A 22,470-nucleotide genomic window follows, 5' to 3' on the forward strand; every position below is an offset into this window, starting at 1 on the left:
AACTAAGAGTGTTTAAGCCAATTCATTTACAAATCTAATGCCTCTCGACTTTGTATGACTGTCAGACATGGTCAATGACATCGACTTATGGAATGGATCGACAAGATCTTTCGATATGAATTATTGACTATGATGTCTTTACATTTGACTCACTATCAAATGTGTTGGTACTTACTGAGTATGTTTCATGTGAGTTCGTGTGACTTGGGATCCATACTCGAGGTAAGTTCACCCAAAGTCACAAGAAACTTCATAAGGACCATCAATGATTGAATTTCAACAAAGATGTCACTAATGAATCTCTTTCAGTCACATTGTCCACTTTGCAATTTAACCAACTGCAATATACTCTAAGTATGTTAAATCCACTATGGTGTATTATATGGTACTCTTTCAAGCTAATATATCACCATTCAGTAAAAGCACGAATTCCGACGGCGAACGGAATTGCCTTTATTAGTGCGGAACTTAGCATCAATGTAACTCTTACAATGATCTCTTCTATACTATCAAGATCATCTCTTCTGTCCTCCAAGGACACTTAAGAATGTTCTTGATCTTGATTCGTTGATTCTTGCCTAATTGATCTAATCTAACTTGTCATGCTCAAGGCATACGAGTCATTAGATCTGGTACATATCATGACATATATGATCGATCCCATAGCAGAAGCATGTGGGAGACAACTCATTTTCTTTAGCTCATAGTAGAACTAGGACATTAGCATTGCTCAATGTCATGCCAACCTAAACTCCTTTTTGAGTTCTGCATGTCGAGTTTCCTCAACATTCAATGTACTTTGGCTTAATCCAATGAATCACTTTGATCTATCTCCATAGATCCTTATTATGTACGTGTTTTGTATCTCCCATGTATATCATAGCGAAACAGTTCTCATACCAAGCTAAGCTTTTACACTTGCTAAGTTAGAATATATTTTCTTATGAATCGTACACTATCTATGTACAATACAAGGGTGACTATAGTGCTCCCACTAGCACTGACATATATATGGCTTATCTATGTTTCTCGAAATTCAAACTCCTTAAAATTTCTCATTGAAACAAAGAATCCAATTACCCCCACTAGCTTTGACATATATATGGCTTATCTTTATTTCTCGAAATTCAAACTCTTTGAAATTTCTCACTGAAATAATGATCCATCTTGCGAGATGCTTATTTCGGTCCATAAATGAACTTGTTAAGCTTACACATCTTTCAAAACCTATATTGGTTTAATTATGTGTTTGTTCCTATCCATGATTGTCTCTACTTGAAGATCCACTTGCACTTAAGGGCTAAGGTCAAGTGCTAATCTACCAAATTACAACATACATGGATTGAATCTCGCTTTCCAACTCTTCCTTCCATGTTGTAGCCTTTAGGGCCTACCATAGCTTCCGATAGATGGTACACTCTGATTGCTCCATACCAGTGACTCATTTACCTCAGTAATATAAACTCTTATATAACTAGGTTCATGACGTCTTCTATCAGATCTATAAGGAAAAAGTGGAAATATGCCTGTTTCCTTAATAGCTCTTTCAATTCCAAATTGAATGTTATGTCCAACTTTAGGCTCTTCGTTGGTTGACTCTTGAATCTTATCAAGATTAATGTGGCTCCCACTAGCCCTTTTGGAAATCAACTCCCTCTCTTGAAAGACTGCCTTTGAGCAACATAAACTTTGTTCCCAGAAGGTTGTTAAACAGTTATCCAAAATGCTTGATGGGCTCTCCAACGAGATAACACATCTTTAATCAAAGTCCTAGATTGTCGAGCACTTCACGACAAGCATAAGCCTCATACTCGTAGACTTCCATATATGGAAGTGAGGATAGAATCCCACTTCACAAATCATAGAGTGTTTCGGGAACCTACTTAGTTGGCACAAGACCAAAGGACTTCTTGTAACACTATTCATGGTACAATCCATGAATTGTTAGCAAACACAGTGCGACTCATCTAGTACAAAATCAATGAACGATTTGTTTCTCTATCCAACTAAGACTTCCTAGTGGTAGTGTTTTGGGCGGAGATAGATCATGAAACTCTTTCATGATCACTTACATGATCGATAAAGTTTGGACTGATATTCTCACTATGAGTGTCTCATCCTATTGCTCAATTGATTCTTAACTTCGCTTTATGAGAGCTCTGAACACCAGAAAGGTTCCAGACTCACATTCATACGAAGTTGGTCTCACCATGTATCGTGGTAAATCTGAACCGTCTATTAGTGTGAACTAATTCCAACAGATACTCACATCACCCAGTGATGTATTCATCATCTATCTTATTAAAAAAGATTTGCATTTATCATAAGACTCGAGGCCAAATGATATCCAAAATCCGATCCAACTGGATATTTGGTAATGCATTTCTTATTTATGTATCCAAGACTATGATTCCCCAAATACATTTCACCCAAAACTTTGGATGTATTTGAATAAGTACATATTGTGATTAATCTGAACGATCCATTCACAATAATACACCTTATTCAAATATTTGAATCAACTTTGAACTATTGTTACTATACTAGTTTCATAGTATAAACAATTTCAAATTATAACACTATAGACTACACATTTTGAAAAGAGTTGTCTTTTGATCCTATGAATGTAGCAAGGGCTTGGCATTCATGATCAAATTATATTATCCATGTTTTAGTCTTCTTACTTCATTTTCGTAACTGCACATTCTTGCAAATGTCAGTTCTGAATCCTTAGTAAAATACTCAAGGTTTAGAAGTAATGTTTTGATGGTATTATAAATCCATATATTTGATTGGACACCAAACATGGAAGAACTAGTTATCTTTCAATCCAATGGAAAGTAGCACGGGCTCGTGATCCATGATCAAATTTAATTTCTTCATGTTTTGGTCCTTTCACCTCAAATATACATTTGGGCAAGTTTGTTTTCTTAGTCCTTTTCTTGTTATGGAAGCAAATAGCTATCAGAACATGTCTCAGAATAATCCTTCCTTTGTCCTAGGTATTTGGGCCTAGATTAGATATACTAATCACCTTTTAAACCATGGACAATTGACTTTCTTCTTCTTGACACTTCTATTCATGATAGTCAATTTATGGGAGTGTTTAGAAGTATGAGTTTCTATGATTGCCATGTTAATTCCAAAAGGAAACTTCAACATGCTACACGACTCCTTCATGGTCATTCCAAGTTGTTCATATCAAAATCAAAATGAATTGATTATATGTACATGTCAGCTAGTTGACTAACCCTAGTCAACTTCTAACTCAAGGAAATTCCATTTTACTTTAATATGTCAATTAACAACGTACATTTGATAATTGCTCTTTCTAACAATTTAGAATGCAATGTTTGAAGTAACCTAGGAAGAGCTTTAACAAAGGCATAATCTTTCCTTTCGTTTATGAGAACTATTCCCAAACTTCGAATTTTGACAAGATTGATCATCCTCATAGCTAATCCTTTCAAAGGTTTAATAGCAATAGATTTTAGTGGATAAGGTTATAGACATCATTCAATAACAAATTCCATTATAGTTTGTTTTACTTATCCTTAGAAAATAATCACCCTAAATAAAATTATTTTAGAAGGCTAGGATCCATATTTGGCTCCATGATGTGTAAAGGGATGCCGTAAACACACCACAAAGTTATTTAGGTAGGCAAAACCCTTTGCCAATTTCGATCACTACGAAATTCCCAGATCTTTGAGATTCATTGACTATCAATAGCATGTTAATCTCGGATTATGTTCATCTCAAACTCAATGACGGGGTCGCCGCGGATCATTGAACAGATGGTGAATCGACCATACAAAATCTCATGGTCCCCGGCTCAAGTTACGCTTGAGATTTGCGAGTTCCACATTATTCTCTACCTATACTCTCAAATTGACGTGTCGGTTAACCACGCGAGCTCCATCAACAAGTTATAAAGAGAATGTGCAACTTTTATGGGTAACATAAGATTCACATTAAATAGATTGAGAATTAACCTTGCAAAATCGCATGGCCCCCGGCTCAAGTTACGCTTGAGATTCGCAGGTTCCATATCATTCTCAACTATACTCTAGATTGATGTGCCGGTTAACCACACGAGCTCCACCAACATAATATAAAGAGAATTTGCAATTTTCATGGATAATATAAACTCACATTCTATTAATAAAACGGGATTTTGTTTTATACTTGTATTTAGAATACTTTTAGATTGACCATTATCACTATCAAACCCTTTCGGTAACTCCATTCTCAAAATGCAATAGGGCGGTGAGGGTAGTAAGCGCGAAGCATATTAACAACCGACCTCATTAGGAATCAAAGAGACCTCCTCAAAACCACTACATTAGAACGGGTGAGCCTAGTCGAGGTAAGACTGACAATGTCAATATTTAAACATACGAGGGCGCATGTTGTAACTTTCTTATACATATAATAGACACAATTCTAATATATATAAATGCAAGGGGTAAATTTAAAACTCTTTAAATTTAGTTGTCTATTATTAATTCTAATTAATTGTGAGGACACAATGTAACAATTAATAAATCATAACGGGTTAATATTCAAATTTATAAATCCATATTATAAATAATATTAAATATTTAAATTCACTATTTAAATAACAAATAAATATTCAAATTCAAATAAACACATTTAAATAATATTTATCCATTACCAAATAAATATTCAAATTCAAATAAACACATTTAAATAATATTTATCAATTATCAAATAAATATTCAAATTCAAATAAACACATTTAAATAATATTTATCAATTTTCCAGATTTAAAACATTTTAAAATTTGGTAATTATCCATATTTGATAAAGCTTCATATTTGAAAAATGGAAAAAATCCGAAACCCTAATTCTGTCGAGCTCACGTCGTGAGCTCCTAGCTCTCACCTCGTGAGCTGCGACTAGGGTTTTAACCATTACGAATTTTTCAATTAATCTTCTATCATTCAATTTTAAACAAGTTTATACAGAAAATATGGACATAGGGTGAAAGTAAGCATGAACCAATGGCTCTGATACCATTTTTGGGTTTTCTACGCATCAAATACACTCTAAACTAGGCAACGGAAAAATCGAAACAACGATATACCTAAGTGTACATGCAACCTATGGATCTATGGCTTCATGCTAATTACATCAACCCTAGGAAGAATAAAAACAAAGAAGAATACATACCTCTTATGTTGCCCTTGATCTCCATGCTTGAGATCTTGAACCTCCATGAAGTTGCTTGGATGAAAGGACCCAAACCAGAATCCCTCTAATGGTATCACACCCAATGGCGCCAAAGAGTGGAATAAAAATAACTAGGAGAAGGGTCAATTTCACAAACCCAAAGGGGTTAGAAATTGTCCCTAAGAGGGGGAGGAAGAAGGGTTGGCGAATATTTCAAGCCAAGGTGCAAGGAGGAATGAAATCCCTAAGGCCCTATTTATAGCCTTGGATGCCTCCTAGGGTTTAGTACTCCTTCCCATGTGGGATGAGAGCATAACCATGAAATTTCACTCCTTTCCCATGTGGGATGGAGTGATTTTCATCCAACCCTAATCCCATAAAAGTTCTGGAACATTCCTGATTAACCAACTATCGATCAATGAACATTCAACCATTTAATTAATTAAACTGTTAATTAATTCCCATAATATATTTCCAAAATATATTTCCAATTAGTTTCTAATTAATTATTAATCATAATAATTAATAAACCAATTTCTCCTTTATTTATTCTACTCAATTTGGGTCTTGAGGGCAACCCAAAAGGACTCTGCTATTATTAGAAATATGACCAATAGTTAATGACCTTGGACACTATTCCAACACCTTTAATATTAAATAATTTTTTTGAAATAAGGCAAAACTTAATAAATGGTCCCTGTGGTAGTGAAATGATAGAAATACCCTTCACTTAACGGCCAAATTCTAACGGAGTTAACGAAAATGACCATTTGTTAAAAGTTTTGAAACCACAGGGACCATCTGTGAGGTTTTATAAATTAGGGACTAAACTTCAGATTTTCGAAAACCACAGGGACCATTTGAAGTTTTGTCTATATATATATATATATATATATATATATATATATATATATATATATATATATATATATATATATATATATATATATATATATGACGATGGTGGCTGTCATTTATGATGATGGCCACAGTGCTGATGATAAGAGGAAACATTTAAGAGGAAATATTACCTGAACCACTTAAAATGACGAAAAATTATAGCTTATGGGATATCGGTCTGATTTTTTTATGTTGGTAAGTAGCAGGTGGCCCTCGATGGTCTGAGTAGCAGGTGGCCGTCGATGGTCTGAATAGAGAGTAGCATTTCATGGTTGTGGAGGATAAGCTACTTTAAAGAGGAAGAAAACGAAGAAGGGATTTGGCCATTTTAAATTTGGCGTTGGAGGAAAAGAGAATCCGGTAGTGCTATGATTTTCTTTAATTTAAAGCATCGGTGCTTGTATTTTAAGCTTAATAGGTGGTATTTGTTTCCTATTGGTTTATTCACATTCATTTGGATCACCATTCATTTGATCTATACCATTCAAACATAATTTTAAAGGATGAGATTTTATCTCCTTGTTTTTAAGATTTAGTCTTAAAAATTGGTGGGACCTCATATTATGCATGTATTATAAAGTAGTATAGATATATATGACAAAACTTCAAAAATGGTCCCTGTGGTTTTCGAAAATCTAAAGTTTAGTCCCTAATTTATAAAAACCTCACAGATGGTCCCTGTGGTTTCAAAACTTTTAACAAATGGTTCTTTCAGCTAACTCTGTTAGCTTTTGGCCGTTAAGTGAAGGGCGTTTCTGTCATTTCACTACCACAACGACCATTTATGAAGTTTTGCCTTAATTTAATATATATATATATATATATATATATATATATATATATAATTATTTAATATTAAAGGGTCCACCCTCTCTTTCTCTCTCTCTCTCTCTCTCTCTCTATTTTTTCATTGTCTTCTCCCTCTCAATGATATGCAGAAAGGAAAAAAGAAACCCCAACCACATACACCCATTTGATTATTTTGGCTTCATTTTCAATGGAAAACTCGAACTCTGAATAAATGAATATATAAACCATTCTCTATATTCATTCCATCATCACATTCCTCCAATCCAAGAGCAAACCTGCAAGCCAAGAGTAAACCAAGAGTTGGGGTGAGATACGAAATGGAACAAGGGGGTCAAAATGGGTCATCATTTAATCGATAGCAAAAACACACAGTAGAACAAAAAAAAGAAGATATCAAATGAACTTCATCTTCCCCTCCGATTTGAGTACTGTTAATCGAGTATTGTTAAAAAAAAATAAAGAATATATCAAAATCGAGTACTGTTAATCGTGTTCTCCAACAACGATTTGAGTGGCTAAGTCAAAAAAACTATAACAACTTAAACAAAACCTTGATTTTGTTTTTAAATTCTTGAAATCAAGCCTAAATCCAAGACAAAACACGACTGTGACAGGCTATGGTTTTCTATAATCATCTTCTTCACTCTTGCAACACATCAATAGAAGCCGCCCATGGCTTAGTTCAGCTCGAAAACAATGATTCCCTAACGACATCTCCATTGCTTCGATAATCAGCCTCCCTCTATCCCGATGAGGTCTATCTTGAAACGATTTAGACTCACTCAACGTCGTCAATGGAGGTGGAAAGCTTCGTGAAAGCAGCATCTTGGACTCCACCTAATCTCTCCGACTCCTTTTGACTAACAAAGTCGATGATGGGAAGGCAAAAATGGGGTCATCCTCGCTTGTGTCGCTGCTAGTTTCGCTACCTAAACTCCCAGTTCAAAGATTGAGGCTTTTCTGGGTAACTTTCAGAGATTTTTGGTCATGAAGATAAGATTTTCTGGTTTTTGTGAGGAAGTTTCATCAATAGGCTTGTGGGAAAAGGGAGATTCGAGGAAAGTAGAAGGTCAGAAGATGGTTTTTTGGTTGTAAGTGAGAGAGAGAGAGAGAGAGAGAGAGAGACCCTTTAATATTAAATAATTTTTTTTAAATAAGGCAAAACTTAATAAATGGTCTCTGTGGTAGTGAAATGACAGAAATACCCTTCAATTAACGGCCAAATTCTAACGGAGTTAACGAAAATGATCATTTGTTAAAAGTTTTGAAGCCACAGGAACCATCTGTGAGGTTTTTATAAATTAGGGACTAAACTTCAGATTTTCGAAAACCACAGGACCATTTTAGAAGTTTTGTCTATATATATATATATATATATATATATATATATATATATATATATATATATATATATATATATATATATATATAAAAGTTTATACATCAAATCATTAATATAAATAGTTAGATTTAGTCAAATGCGTATAACGTTTAAAATTATGTAATGTTAAAAACTTATTTGGTAAACCATACCAAAACCGCTCGTACCATATTGAACCGTACCAAACCGAATAATGCGGTTTAGAACTTTCGCGGTGCGGTTTGTAGTTTCTGAAAATCTCAAAATGCACATGCGGTGCGGTTTGCGGTTTTGACTCTAAACTACACCTAACTGCATAGCGCACTCTTCTAGAAGATACTATGTTCATCCGCCAAATTTCAAAATAATTAATATGGTGAGCTTAGACTTTTGAAAATATAATTAAAAGTGGTTTGGTTGTTTGTTTGTTTCACTATCTATAACAGATTACTGGCCATGTGTGCGTACTCTACGATCATACAAAGAAAGTGTTAATAAAATTAAATAAAATAAAAATGGTTTGCATTTTTTCTCGCATTCAGGTAACAAAACAAAAAGGTTGTTGGGTTAAAAGCCTAACCCAATGATTTGGGCTAGTTAAATATAAGTAAGCAGCATAGCATGAGCTAGGAGGTTGAACCTTGAGCGTGTAAATAAGTAAATATTCATGCTAAGGGAAGCAAATAAAATAAATATAATAATACATAATAATAGATATTATTATACAAGTGTTTATCACATATTTGAAAGTTATCATTAACATCTCAATGATTTAATAAAAAGGCCATTCAAATAGATTAAGTAAATTACAGTTTTGATGTATACGGTTTAGTCAGATTTGTATTTTCAGTCTCATATTTGAAAATTTGATAAAATGTATCCCTTTTGTTTAAAGAAATTGCATTTCATATCCGTACTCCATTTAAAAAATACCATTTTACCCTTACTTTTATATTTTTCTTTTTCATATATATATATATATATATATATATATATATATATATATATTATTGTTTAAATTTTTTATAATTTTTGCTTACATTTTATTTTATTTATTTATATTTTTTATTATTTTGATTTTATTTAACATTTTTTCGAGTATGTTGTTTAATGTTTTATTTTACATTTTGTTCGTTTATATATATATTTTTATGTTTGTTTGAATAATTTTTTTTTATTTTAGATGTGGTGTTTGAATACATTTTAATTATTTATGACATTTTGTTTGTTTATGTTTTATAAAATATTTTTTGTAAAATGTAAAAAAGTTGATTAAATGTCAATATTATTAGCATATATTAGGTATAAATTTTTTTTAATAGGATTAACAGATAGACTAACCAAAATTCGAAAACGGATTTGATGTTATATAATGGCTAATTTGAAACTGTATAACTCGAAAACGAACGAAATTTCTTAAAATAAAAAAGTGAACTCGAAAACATTGTCCCATGTATATGAGTTATAGGAATTTTGTTAGCATTTTCCATTTGAAAGAAAATGTAAAAAAAATTTCAAAAACTAAAAAAATTGAATTCGAAGCCATTAACACTCGTTTTGAATTTCAGTTAGCCTATACAATAATCGTATTAAATTAAATAATTTTATGCCTAACATGCGTTAATCATATTCACATTTAACAAAATTTTTTATATTTTTTATATAAAACATATTTATAAAAAGCTTTACAAAAATATAGAAAAACAAAAGATAAAAAAACATTAAAAAATATATTCGAATAAAATTTCAAAAAAAAATATATCATAAAAAATATAAATAAATAAAATATAATATAAAAAATTAAACAACTATATATATATATATATATATATATATATATATATATATATATATATATATATATATATATATATATATATATATAAAGATAATAGAAAAACAAAAATTAAAAAGTAAAGGCAAAATGGTCTTTTTAAATGGACTAAAGATGCACAGTGCAATTTCTTTAAACCACAGGGATGCATCTTGTTAAATTTTCAAAGGTTGGACATAAAGCGCGAATCTAACTGAAACTGTATTTTACTCTAGATTAAAAGTCTGCTCGAACTATATTTTTATACCTACATAAATCATTATAGTATGATTTTGTAAAACTTACACATTAGGTTCCTATTATGTTTTTTGCATTCGAACTATCCTGGTTTGGTTTTTGTTACGGGTCAGTCCTCATCATAAGTGAAATGACTACAATATGGTTATGTATTTACCTTTTATTGTTTTTTTACATGTTTTATCATTTAAATAATAACTAGAGGTATGCTTGTACTTCGTAGCTAGGTGGATGTATTCGGTGTGATTTATGTTGTTGTGAATAGATGAAGCACGATTGCATACATGTAATATAAGTATGTTGCTATTATAGGCAAAGGAATGCAAGTATATTGCTATTATTTGTATATTATAGATTACATTGCCACTATTTGTAAAAGATAAGTATGTTTCTATCATAGACAATGGAACACAAGCATATTGCTATTATTTGTAAAATATAGACTACATTGCCATTATTTGTAAAAGATAAAACACATCAGAAATAATGGGGAAATAGTACATCGCTATTTCCTGCAACTTCGCTTACTTTCAACTCCAAATAGTTGTTATGGATTCTATTAATATCTTTGGCCAAAGTGAAAAGAATTACATCAGTAATGTAAATTTCTTATTTTCCCTTACTTCTTAAGGTTCAATAGACTTGGTGATTCGATTACGATCAAGCTTTGATGATTCTGGAACTCATAATCGTGGATTCTGATAGATACCTTTTTATGAATCTTTTAGTGTAGTTTTTATTACCATTTAGCATCATAATTTACACATTTGCATGCAATTTGTTTAAATAATGTTAAACTAATGTCTTTCGTTAGAATTCTCGTACTGCTAGCGTTTTTATGTCATTTTCAGATAATTCGAGTGAAGTTGTACATTGGGAGCAACTTTGGATGCGTTTAATGGAGCATTAGAGTAAATTGGATCTTAGAACTTGTGAAGGACTATAAGTAATGCTTGGAAGCTGTTTTGGTAAGATCGAATTGATCCTACGAATATAGATTGCTATATTCTAAAGCTTAAAGGATGTTACTGGCAGCCTTGACCCCTTGTTAGTATTTTGACCATACCTCATGACTCGTAACTCCGATTGACGAGATTCAAAATGTTTCGAAAACTAGACAAAATTTAGGACGAATTTTGTGTTTGCAAAAAAGCAAAAATGCGATCGCATAAAGTGGTTGAGGTTTTTGTGGTTCGAAAAAAATCAATTTGAGGAAAATTTGGGAAAGATGCGATCATATGAACAAAAATGCGATCGCAGTTTCTGATAATTGCGATTGTGGTTTTCGATTTCTTGATGAAGAAGCTTATGATTTGCATATAAATATAATCCATCTGATCAGATTCGATACCAGACGACGAAAAACCCTTCTAAAGACAATTTTTGATACTTCTCAACACTTTCTGAAGATCTGAAGGTTGTGGATTATCTGTAACACCCACAAATTTGGGCTACACATAATAAATAATAATTATTAAAATTAAATCCTTGAATAGCCTAATCTATAGCCTAATCTATCTCTGGGACTTCTTACTACATATGGTGCTTGATCTTTCACCCGCTCTTCATACTATTGGAGACTCCTTCTTCTTAATGAACTTAAGATAAGTTCTCTAATTACTACAATGGACCGATGTGTCATCTTCTAATGACCTATCATCGTATGTTGCGACGCTTAGACTCAGGTCTCTTAGAGTCTTCCAGAACAGACTATACTTTCCTTCATGTTCTAATCTCATCTTAAAAGGTAGCATTTCTAGCTACAAGCAACCGTCGAGATACCTCTATTGATCGCTTTGATTAATTCTTCCGGCTTAAGTCAGGTGCTACATCGAACTTGGTTCTCGGAACCACGTAACATACTTGTCGTTGTTAGACTCAATTTGGTATGACCACTAGGGTCGGAATAACAATCATCTTCTTAATCTTTACTGAAACAATGGTAACGACATACTTGAATAAAACGAAATAAATTACTAGCTCCTTGGTAACCTTGTGACCTTGCCTGGTCCAAGTGTGAGTCATGTGCTTCCGGTAGTATAGGCCTCTACTACCTTTCACACCTACTCATACTCGTCCCAAGTATTGTCTCGCAGTTCTCCAAGTCATTATCACAAAAAAACAATTTTAACACATACAAATGTGTCCAAAGAATCATATAATTTTCCCTAGACTCTACTAGGACTTCTTCCATGCGTATCTTCAATCATCAACTATGCTTCAACTCGGTTGGTGATGGAAATGTCAGACGATGGGATAACTTCATGGATTATACCAAAAATATTTCTTTCTACTAATCGAAAGTGTACTTCTATCGTACTAGACGTATTATTTCTTAGACGCGTTCTAAAGGCAAGATATCACTCTTAAAATATCTTCCGATAGGTATCATTCAATATCGTAAGCCTTCTCATTTCCTCCATTTGCTCAGTCTTCTATGAGTCCTTATCATGACATTCTATACACCAAAGCAGGCGTTCGGTGTATTGAGACGAGAATATAGATAGAGGAAGATCTAGATGCGTATTCCTCCTTATTACTCCAAAAAGTTACATGCCAGTTCTAATATCGTAATTAAACGTTTAGAAACCTAAGCACATAAAATTTCCAGATCTACTCGGCAACAGACCATAGATCCGATCAAACGATAGTATAAAGCATCACAAATCATTTAGCACATAAAAGCATGTTAGGCATTTTCCCTAAATAAGCTAGTGCTTGCATCTATTTAGGTGTACTACCTAAAATATATTAGACACACTCCTCACAATCATTGCTTAGCATTCTAAGTTTAAGTCTAGAAATAAATCCTTATTCCTAGTTCGCTTAAACTAATGCTCTGATACCAACTATGACATCCCCATTTTCACGGCCAGAAAAGACCGATTTTTTTATGCTTTATAAAAATCAGAGTATCTCTTTTAATAAAAGTGTTGCGGAATTTGTTCCCAGTAAAACATGATAAATACGTTATCAAAGCATTTCCGAAGAAATGTATTTTTATTCATTTTCAAAACCTTGGGATGTCATTGTCAATACAGAAACATAAGCATAAACAGAACTTACATTCATTTACACTAGTGATCTACATCTCTTTTAAATCTCTCAGTGTAAAGTGGCTTCGTATAGGTACCTGTGATTCAAATAAGCTTGAGTGGGTCAGGTTGGGAAACCTGGTGAGTACATAGGGTTTTAAACCCACAATAATATAATTATTATGTTTAAACATAAAACAATCAACCCAGTTACCAATCCCCATTATCTTCTTTACTCTTAAGGATCTACCCTAAGAATCAACTATTCCTCGTTCATTCATTCCTAAGGATCATCCTAAGGAATCGGCACGAAGTCCATCGTCACCGGGGTTTAGGCACTAAGTCTGCATAGTCGCCAAGATTTATACAACATGCACTAAGTCCGCATAGTCGCCAGGGTTTAGGCACTAAGTCTGCATAGCCGCTAGGGTTTATACGACAGACACTAAGTCTGCATAGTCGCCAGGGTTTAGGCATTAAGTCTGCATAGTCCCCAGGGTTTATACGACATGAACTAAGTCTGCATAGTCGCCAGGGTTTTGGCACCAAGTCTGCAAGATCGCCAAGGTTTAGGCACCAAGTCTGCATGATCGCCAGGGTTTAGAGTACACCGGGTGAACACATCGTTCACAACACCTACAGGTTGCTGATGGGTTTTGAGCATTCTAACACTCCTATGGTGTACATGCAACCCTAGAAACCTTGGATCTATGTTTGACTAAGATACATGCAAATAATTATTTTTCCAAGGTTCTTATCCTAACTAGCATGTCATGGGGTACTTGAATCAAATAAAACTAGTAGAATTACTTACCTTGTAGTAGTAGTTGATTGCTTGGAGTTTGAGAGTCTAGCACCAATAATGTGGATGCCTCAAATGGAAGTCACAAATCACCACAAACTTGGAAACTTGAGAGAATAGTCACAAACTTCTTGAAATCGGCCCTCTTAGTTTACACACATATACTAGTGTTATTTCAAGAACCAAAGCCTCCTTTATATAGTGTGGTGGATTAGGGTTACATCCATGTAAACCCTAATACCCATGTCTTTTCATTTCCATGAGATCCATGGGTTAAAGCTCCATGGAGTATCCATGGACTTTCCATGCAAGCCTAGCCCATTCCAAATAAGCATTAGCCCACACTATATAAATACAAGAGCCCATATTTAATTAGTCATACTTTTGATCTCTAAATTAATTCTAAATTAATTATAGATCAATACTAATTAAATAATATGATTTTATATTAATATATTAGGACTTATAATATATTAATAAATCATAACTTATACTATTCTCAAACGATTATCCATAAATTGTTTGGGTGAAGTGCAACCCAAATGGACCATGCCGGGTCGGGTCAAGTACATACCAAATATAGTTATGGACTTAGACACTATATCCAACAGTTGCGAGCCTGCTAGTGTTCCACTGGACTGTCTAGAATAGTCCGTGGTTGTCATCCATACTCTGCTAGATGACGGGGACATCATTTGAGAAAAAGGCTTCTCACATCGTCCACCTCTCACCCTTACCTCATGGTCTATATCACCTCTCAACTCATCATCCAACTCATATTTCATCTACCCATGTTTTACCCAACATATTATGTAGATATAAATACATATACAGTTTAAATCATATAAAACTTGTATAAAATCGTTCCTCCAGCATAGATAGCATGTATACATATAATATGCACACATAGCACATAATTTATATAAAATACTTCATATCTATGTGTAAGATGAAAGTAACTATGCACTCACCTGATAAGGTGGTGACTCGGTACTCGGACAACGCTTCGTTACTCTTAAAACAATTTTCCTTTGACAAAACCTAGTATCATTACCACAAGAGTTTAGTCTAATATTCACCGAGACTAATTAATAGTCTAGCTATTATTACTATTCTATAAGCGTTAAACAATACTCTTCACCCACTATGTACAGACAGGGGCCAGACATAGAACACCGGAGGGCAGGATCATTTTGGCATATAGCACTTCTGAATCCAGCAACCCAAGCGGCCCTCCAAACCAGATTCCACGTACCGCGAGTGGTTAAAAAGATATGATAACGACACTTACATAACCCATAATAATAGCCCAAATAATTATTATAAGGTCCTAATAACATTACTATATTTAAATAAAAGCTATATTAAATATCGTATAGGCGTAGCTCACTTACAGCGGGTTTTTATTAAAAATCGGGCTTCGCTAGAGGAGCGTTTCCGAGCCGAAAGCTTTTCTTCTCGGAGCCGTCGGGCGCTCCGTGGCTTCCTTCTCGTGCTAGGGAGGTTCCCTAGACTTGGGAGGGGTTTAGGGAGGCTAGAGAGAAGTTAGAGAGAGAAAGAAAGGCTTATGGTGTGAAGAAAATATGAAGAGTTCACCCTTTATTTATAGGGATTTTATAGTAAAGTAGCCCCTAAGTTTCGTCCGTATCTTCTGCGTACGAGCTCCGTTTTCTAAGTTCTTTATATCCACGCGTTGGTATTTACGAGTACTACAACTTTCATTTAGACCCCGTTGGCTAATTCTCATTCTATCCCGGATTTACAAAACTGTATCGAATTCGCCGCGCTCGAAAAGTGGAGACTAAGCTTCGTCCATAACTTTCGCATACGAGCTCCGTTTTTGACGTTATTTATATACACACGTAGGTAAAAATAAAATCTACAACTTTCCTTTTTACTCCGTCGTCTAATTCTCGACCGATCTTAAGATTAACAGTAGGAGGAGATTATACTGTTAAATGTCCGCGTAAAATTCATAACTTCTACACACGGACTCCGTTTTCGACTGTCTTTTTACCGTTGAGTTCCTATTAATGAGATCTTCAACTCTCATTTAGGTCACGTAGGCCAAAAACCGCTCGAACTAAAATTCGAGTTTCGGGTCGTGCACTGCTATGCCAAATCTTATAAAATTCATAACTTCCTCATACGAAGTCAGATTTGGGCGTTCTTTTTTTTTTGTATGTTCTCGGTTTAATGTATACTAAAATTTTTGTTTAGATCACTAAGGCTAAAAAGTCTTTTACCGTAAATTCACTATTTACGCCTCGCGGTGTCGTGCCGGTTTTGCCGTAAAACTTCGACGAGCCATAACTTCTTCGTTATAACTCGGATTTTGGCGTTGTTTATATGTACGGAAACCTTGTAACATATACTAAAACTTGGTTAAGATTAATCCTTCTAAATTATCTTCCATAAAAAACTCATTTTTGATGCTCATCGTCTCTAAATTGACTAGCCCGGATCTGCGGGCGTTACAGTTAGCGAGTAGAAGCTCGGCCAATGCAATTTCCTAACTTTTGTCAGGAAGAAGTTTGTAAGTTAAGCTACACTCTAGTCTTCTCAGTGTAACCTATATTTATAGTCATAATCGTTATTATGAAACTATAAATAATATTTACTAGTAATTCCAGTTAAAATACTTATTGATCTACTTACAAGAGAGGTGTCTGGAATAGTCATGTTGGCTTTGTTGTTAGATTTCAGAAAGGCTATATGCCGAAATGGTCCCACCTCCCAACTGTCATGCCTGGCTGGTCCTTACTTGATAGATCTTGATGTAGACATTGAGATTAGTGAGGAGTCTAGACTATAATTATTATAGTCACTAGGATTACAAAACTAGACTAAGGCTTAGTACTTAATGCGTCTAGGTATTTTCAAAATACGAAGTGAAGGACTGCCGAAATCGTCAGTCACCCATTTTCATCAGGTGTGTGTGCATAGTTACCTTCATCTTACACATAGATATGAATTATCTAGATATTACATGTTTTATGTGCTTATTATCTGTGCCGAGAATGTTATGTGTTAGATAAAATATTATGAGATGATATTTAACTGATTTAATCATATAAATATTATACACTTATAAATATGTAGTGGGTAGTATTGTAGTAATAAGTGATGGTATATAGGAGATGATAGATATGTGATGATAGATAGGTAATGATAAATAGGAGATGACTAAGGGATGCCCTAACCTTGACTTGCTATGTTGCAATGTAGTTATCTACCAGAGTATAGATGGCGACCACAGACTAATCTAAGTAGTCCAATGGAAACACCAGCATAGTCATAACCTGAAGGTAATGAATTACGAGTTCAAGCGATGTAATAACTACGTATACGTACGATGATACTCTAAACCCTTTATTGACATGTATTGGGGGAAAATCCCCGAAACAGTATTGTCTATGCGATGTAGGCGATGATCCTTAGGAAATGCCCTTAGAAATAAACATACAAGTAAATGCGATGTAGGCAATGACCCTTAGGATAAATCCTTTGGGAAGAATAAATGAAGAAAACGAGGATGAGCAATCGGGTTAATTGTTTGATAATTAAAAAAATTAACTATATTATTGTGGGTTGAAAACCCTATGTATATTACCAGATTTCCCAATCTGACCCACTCGTTTATTTGTATCATAGGTATTGATGCGAAGATACATTACACTGAGAGATTCCGCAACAACAGAAATACTCTATTTTAAAGTAAGCATAAATAAAATTTTCAAAAACGACTGTAAATTTGGGGATGTCACATTATCTCCTACATTTATTTTAGCAAGATTAATCAGTCATTTTATATTTTTATTACTTTTAATCGGATTTTAGCCATGTCTGGCTAAAACCCTAGTTTTCAGTTCTACATTAGACTAGTACTTTTCATGTGATAAGTTATCAGATTTGGTTTTCATTGTGTGTTTCTATGTAGTTGTTTCAGTTTTGAGCTTAATAAATGTTTGATTTTTAATTCTTGTTAGTCTGATCATCTTCCTAGGGTTTAATCATTCCAGTTAATTAGTTAATAGAATTCGTTATTATTCTTGTCAACTGGTAATAAGTAACAAGTATCGGATTGGTTCTGTGTTCGGATTTAACTCTGATATAACCTGAAATTTCATACCTTTAAGCTTTCGATCTTTTGAGAAGTATTGGGTATTGCTGGAAACTTTACATAGATCTTAATACAACTTTTCTAATCTTAATTAAGAGCTTGTTTAATTAGAAAGTAAAAAGTTAGGGTTAACTGAAAATCCTGTTTTAGTTAATTTAACTAGGTAAAAGAGATTATACTAGAGCTTGTTAGTTTTTCTCAATACTAGCCGAGATAGAACACATTCTGAATAACCAAATCTGGGATGATTGCATGATTAGGAAAGTCGCAATAGAGCTGAATTCGTGTTTATTATTGATTCCGTTTAGTTTATTTCACTACAATTTTAGTTAGGTTTTAATCAAAACCCCATTTTTATATTTTTCTGTTTTAATGACTAGTGTGTGCCTTATGCAAAGAGGAACTGACCGTTAGGTTGTGTCCCTGAGGATTCAACCCTACTTCCCTGTGATATCCTTTTAGTGCATTCGAGCAGTGAAAATATTATTTGCTAAATCGTACACGATAATGGTTTGAAAAATTGGCGCCGTTGCCGGCGACAAGGGACTTCTAATAGTTTCTATTAGGGTTGTAAACGAACCGAACGAACACGAACGGAGCTTGTTCATGTTCGTTCGTTTTAGTTAACCAAACAAATGAACGAACACGAACGGTTAAACGAACGAGTTTTCTTGTTCGTGTTCGTTCGTTTAACAAATTACATTGTTCATGTTCGTTCGTTTATGTTCGTGAACATGCTAAACAAACATAAACAAACAAACATAAACGAACAAAGATAAACAAACATATAATATAGTAATGTAATCAAACACAATTAAACATATATGAAGATAAAAGGAACTTATATGAATGAACATAAACAAATGTAAACGAACAACATAAATGAACGTTCACGAACATAATTGAACGAACGAGAGTATTGTTCATGTTCGTTCGTTTAACTAAACAAACAAGAATTTGTGTTCATGTTCGTTCATTTATTAAATAAACGAACATAAACGAACTTCCCGCCGAACGGTTCACGAACAGTTCGTTGAACGTTCAGTTCGTTTACATCCCTAGTTTCTATGTCAAGAAATTTTTGTAAGGTGCACCTCTTTTTTTTATCCAGAAATTGAGAAAACTACAAGAAAACTGAAGAAAGAAGCAGCAAAGAAGAAAAAATTAGTTGGTTTCTTTGGTTCATCATCTTCCTTACCTCTAGTGACCAACACACCACAAGGCAGTTCCTTGTGGAAAAAAAGAGACCCGACTTTTCCGTCTTTCCCGAAAGTACCCCATCCTCACCTTCCCAAAGCCCGGTAAAAACATACTCCTCACCAAAATCTGAAAAATCTAAAACCACACACTCTTCAGAAACGGAATCTGAAATAGTAGCCATGAGTATAGACGAAGCAGAGAAAAGTCTTAGAGAATGGGACACCCAATAGGTTAATCAGCAACCTCTCTGCGTCACTTTTCCAGAAGTCCAAAACTTTCAGCTGAAATCTAGGCCGATACATCTCCTTCTACGTTTAGAGGCTTAGAAAACGAAGATACACATAATTTTCTTAAGGAATTTATGTGGTTTTTTCAGGAATGAAGCCATACCCCATAACTAAAGACCGGATAAAGCTAAGGGCATTCCCTTTCTCACTTCAAGACTCAGCGAGAGAATGGTTGTACGAGCTTCCATTTGGGCCGAAATCACGTGGACTGAACTCGCGAAATTATTCTTAAAGAAATATTTTTTAGAAACCCGAGTTTGAAGCATCCACAGAGAAATCCTTGGTATCTGTCACACCCCCGAACTAGACAGCGGAATCGTCTGGGGGCTCGTGTGACTATCAATTGAATTATCATCACAATGAATATACATGAAACATAGCATAATCATCACCAAACATTACATATTACAACTGGTATTGTTCACATCAAGTACATTGTCTTAGATTACATGTTCCCAAAATATTAATTGTACGATGATTTGACATTACACAAAATAAATTTCCTACACTTGAAAGTTCCCCTGCTTAACGGTTACCTGAGAATACAAGTTATTTTGAAAACGGTCAACATATATAATGTTGGTGATTTCATAAGCATGTTTGAATGAAAGTCATTGTATTGTTTGTAAAACCCAGAAAATCCGATATTTTCTGTAAAAATACTGAAAAATGATGTGAAAATCGAGTATAGATGCATGTGTGAATATCATAGTAAAAACATGTATAAGTATGCAGTCCAAATTTCTTTGTATTCTTCCTGTTGTGAGTAGGAGGTAATTGAAAGATAGTATTTCCCCAGAAAATCCGATATTTTCTGATTTATAAAAAAATGTTGCGGTCCTTGCATTATCGTATGATTTGTTTTGTATCAATATGATTTACAAGTTTTGATTTTTCGTAATGTTGTGATGGTAATGGATCTCTATATGAGTCGTTATAACCATGCATGATAGTGACTGATTCGCCTGTCTTGGCATTTTTCCAAACGCCGGTTTTGATCAAAGTTTTGTCACCCTAGACTAGCCTAGTCTAACTGTAGCTAACAGTTTAGGTGTGGGGGAGTCACCCCCGTATAGATCTATACACAAACTCTCGCTCTCCCTCCAGGAGACTCTGATTATAACTACAGGCTACAGCCATACACTTAATGGTGTCAACCGACAAGTCTCACTAGATCCCAATTATTGCCACATGAATATGTATAACGTCATATGTATTTAGAATTACGAACACCAGATGATACATGAATGTGAAAGGATAAGGCCCAACAAACATGAAAAAAAAGACAACTGTGGCCCATTAGACATGTAAGTTATTTCCAGGCTTGTTAAGTATGCAGTGGACACGATAAAGCCCATTAAGCATATGATGAATTATTCCAGGCTAAATTAGCATGTAAATGGGCCACTAAGGCCCAATAACATGTAGAGGCTAATTTAGGCTCATTAAGCATGTAATTGGATCGCGAAGGCCCAATAGACATGATATGATTATATTGGGCCCAATAAACATGCATATGGATCACGAAGGCCCAATAAGCATGTATAGTGAGTACTAGGCCCAATAGGCGTACCGTTGTTGTATTTCGTTTGTTTGTTATAGTATAGTTCATTTAGTCGAAACATGTATCGATAATGTTATAAAAAGTCCAGTGTTTTGTTATTATGATATTTTCTTGTTCGATACGTCAAAATTCTATAATTTGAACTCATGTTTAATAAAAATTACACTTTAGGTCCCTTAAGAACTAATTTGAACATTTAAAGGCTTATTTTTACATAAAATGTCATTTTTGGTCTATTTTAATTAAAAATAACATTTTTGCCCATTAATTTATAAAAATTTATATTTTCGCCCCAAATGTTTAGTAATTGACGGGCTTGGCCCAAAAATGCATATATTGACATTTTCGGCCCATCTTTGCAGAAAATTACATTTTCAGCCCTTATTTGAATAAAATGACATTTTCGGTCCAATTTTTATAAAATTAACATTTTTGGCCCAATTTTGAAATAAGAGTCATTTTCAGCCCCTAAATTTGTAAGTTTTCATTTTTGACTCAAGTTTTGATTAAATAACATTTTAATCCCTAAAAATTGATATTTTTGCAATTTGGGCCCAAAAGCCGTAAGGCCCAAATTGAGGCCCATAATGCTAAATTTTACACTTTTGGTCCTTTGGAAGGTATAGTTGTTATAAAAACTCATTTTTATACAAATGTGACCCTTTTGATCCTTACAAAACCGTAAGTGGCAAAAATTATTCCAATCTTTTGTTTACTTGTCAAAAATGATCCTTATATAAGATTTTTGTTTTGTTTTTCACATCTTAGGCATGTATAACACTTTTATCCTTGTAGTATGATGTTTAGAGTGTTTTGGTTTATGAATCTCACCTATTTTTGTTAGAGTTTTCGAGATTCATCAAGTTTTATCACATAATCACGACATAAACCAAGAAAATCACACATAACATGCATAAATACATAGATCTACACATAAACACTTGTATTCTCCCCTCAAAAACATGTAAAACCGAAAACAAGGGGGTATGAACTCACTTTGGGGTTTGAATCGGTTTTGATGAAGAGATGAAGGAGGTTTGAAGGTGTTTTCGGCCTTGATTGCTTCCTTGAAGAAGTTTTCGAACTTGAATGTTTCTAGGAAACATGATCACGAAATGAAGC

The sequence above is a fragment of the Lactuca virosa genome, chromosome 8, assembly GCF_052849685.1.
Source record: "Lactuca virosa cultivar CGN04683 chromosome 8, Lactuca_virosa_CGN04683_v6, whole genome shotgun sequence".
NCBI lineage: Eukaryota > Viridiplantae > Streptophyta > Magnoliopsida > Asterales > Asteraceae > Lactuca > Lactuca virosa.